Here is a 3,204-nt window from a genome sequence, read left to right on the forward strand (position 1 = left end):
TCCACATTTTCTCCTTCTCTAACTTCTTGACTCTGAGCTTGTCCTTCTATACATTGTTTATGACGTTGCCTTCTATGGTTGATCTCTTGAGTCAATTCTTGGTTCTGATGGGTTAGCTCTGCCATGGCGTGTAACACCCCAACCTAATTTTTATAATTAAACTATGTGTTTAAGTGGTTAAGTATTATTAATATTTTAAGCCACTTACTTACAAAAATTAATAGAAGAGTACTTAATAAGTATATTATTTTAGAATGCCATTGAATGAGAATTGTAAAGATTATACATGACTGAATTGCTATCGGTATTTTAAATATATACTAATTATGTACAAAACTATATTAAGTGGTTAAGTTATGAGATATATATATATATATATATATATATAGTTGTTGGTGTTTTAACCATGTATGATGCATGAGATATTATAGTGGAAATTCCACCCACATGCAATCAATTGAAATTCAACGCATGTAAAGCTTAGAACCATGCATGATGACAAACCCCATAGACCAAGACTTGGCCATGCAATCACCAAGCTCCACCTCACCTCTTCCTTGACTTTCTCAAACAAATAGAACATCCAAGAAGCTCCTTACCTCTCCATTTCCTACGGGTAAACACCCAAGTCTGAAATTTCAGCTTAATTTGCTCTCTTTTTCTCTCAAGGAAAGTGCTAGGAAGCTCCCTTGAATCTTCCTCTCAAGTCCACTGGTTCACACACCAAAAGAAAGACAAAACCCCACCCAAAAGTCTTCCCCTTATCTCATTTTCTTGGCTGCACCAGACAGAAAGTCCAGCAGCAAGAAGGAAGCTTCTTTCAAGTCTCACAAGCTCTCTACCTCTCATACTTTCTGGTCCAGCCACTAGGAAAAGAAAATCCTTTCATGTAAGTCTACATATATATATATATATATATGCTGTTTTAAGAAGCTTTGAAGTTGTGTTGGTGATTTGTTGAAGGTAGATTAGGGTTTTTATTAATTAATGATTTTGTATGATTAAGGAAGTAAGAACAAGTTAGGATGAGTATTGTTGATGCTGCTGCTGGGATTTTTGTTGTGTGTATTTTTGCTCTAAATGGTTAAATGACTATATGTAAGTGTTTTATAACATGTCTTATGAGTATATAAAAATCCCCATATGAAAATACCATCGTTTGGTAATTTTTTATGAATTTACAATAAAATGTTGCAAAGCTGTCACTGTGACAGATTCTGTGTTCATGCATGTTAAATTATGTGTTAAATTTTATATAGTGAATTTGGATGCTAGGGATAATTATTATGAAACCTAAGACACTTATGGTTGTTATTGAATTGGTTTCACAGCATTTGGATTCATATAAAAATAATGGTTTAATTTATAATTTTCATGAAATTCTGTCAGGACAGATTTTAGTATTCTGTCTTACATGATTTTTAGTAAATCATGGGTTTATGCTTTGACTCCAAAATTTTTATGGTATATACTGGACATACAGGGGAGTAGTTCTATAAATTTTCATGACAATTGGATATGTGTGAACAGCCCATTGTATTTTACAAATGAGGCACATGCTGCTGGAATAAAACAGTGAACAGTAAGGGACATGCCTAATTTTGAGGATTTAATTCCAAAGTTAGGGTGAATATTTTGAGCTATAATTTAATATAGTCATCATTTGGTATGTTAGAACCATATATAAATTTTATGAATTTGTTTCTCTATGATTTAGTACATCATGTTGTCTGATGAATGCATTTTGTGTATGTGGGAACCTCTTTGAGGTGAGATTAGGACTTCCTTGATTCTAAGAGATAGGCTTTGAGATGAATGTGAAGTTTATGATAAGGAATTATGGATAGTAATAAGCTTTGATATTTGGTTTAGGTGTTACTAGTATCCAAGTCTAAGCTTCTTTGACTTTAGGCTCTCGATTCCTCTGCTTTCAGGTAAGGGATAAGTTATATGGGCATTTGGTAAGTCATGAGGTTATTTTAAAATATATTATGCATTAAAATGTTTTTGATTAGAGATATGACATATAATTATTATTCTGACAAAGATATGTTCGTGAGCTTTCAAAAAACTTATGTATATGATTTAACCATATTGATGCTATTATTAATTCCACGAACATGATGTTTAAAGAAAAGAATGGAAATGCTATTATTATGAAATGTTATGCAAAATTTTAGTATGATGTAAAGTATGAAATGTTTTCGAGTTATGTCCTCTGGTAATCTGAACTCAGCTAGTACCGGTTAATTACTGGCTTTCCATGGAAAAATGTTATATGTTTAGTCATTTAAAGTAGAGGAAATGGGGTTGCCCGTAACTCAAGGCCATTTAAAGTAGAGGAAATGAGGTTGCCAGTAACTCTAATCTAAATAAGGCCTTCTCCCCAATATGTATGGACGGCGGGGAGGAACAAAATCTGGAGGGGATGTGCCATCAGGCCTCCCAAAGGGGACAATATCATACACATGGGGGCACCCAAATGTGATGAGGCCTTCTCTGTACAGACTTATCAGATATAGACTAACCAATAAGTTATTTATGAACAACTATATTATGTTATTAATCATGAGAGAATGATTTTTGTTTAAATACATTATGAAAAGTTAAAAGCTCTCATGAAAAGAAGTTTCTGATAAAGAGAAAAGCTGTTCATTAAAGACAAAAGTTTCTGAAGTTCTGTTGTACTATAAAGATACAGCTTCTAATGAAAGTACAAATTTACGTTTAAAAATTATCAGATATCTATTTTTATGAAACGTTAAGTTTTATGATCATGAAAGTTATAGTATTCTATGAGAAGAAGTTTATAAAGAAAGGTTTTCTTATTAGTCAAGATGTTTTTAGTTTAATACAAAATTGCCAATTATCTAATTTAAGTTAAATAATTATGGAGAATCAATGTATAAGATTATGGATGAATCAATCTTTTTTTTATTGAAAACTCACTATGAGAGACCTCAAAATTAGGGTGCTCTCAAAAAAGAGAGATTTTTGTGGTGTGCCTTTTAGGGCACCTCTCTTTTTGGGTAAGTGGTGTGGAGTTGCCACTAATTCTTTATGTACAAAAAATAAGAAAAACTAAATAAAAAATACATAATTGAATTGCTTTGCTTCATTGATTGAATAAAGAGGATACATATTTGAAAGTTTGAACATTACATGGCTTTGGGTCTGAAAGTTCAAAAACGTGTACAAAACACC

At 32.1% G+C, this 3,204-nt stretch overlaps 1 long non-coding RNA gene across 1 annotated transcript; it reads left to right on the forward strand.

The window, feature by feature from the left end:
• Window positions 1–414: 414 nt before the first annotated feature.
• LOC126720508 (uncharacterized) lies at window positions 415–2,818 on the forward strand. Its single transcript, XR_007653464.1, has 2 exons — window positions 415–889; window positions 1,873–2,818. It is a non-coding gene; the product is annotated as an uncharacterized LOC126720508 (long non-coding RNA).
• Window positions 2,819–3,204: the final 386 nt, after the last annotated feature.

The sequence above is a fragment of the Quercus robur genome, chromosome 4 (genome assembly GCF_932294415.1).
Source record: "Quercus robur chromosome 4, dhQueRobu3.1, whole genome shotgun sequence".
Taxonomy (NCBI): Eukaryota; Viridiplantae; Streptophyta; class Magnoliopsida; order Fagales; family Fagaceae; genus Quercus; species Quercus robur.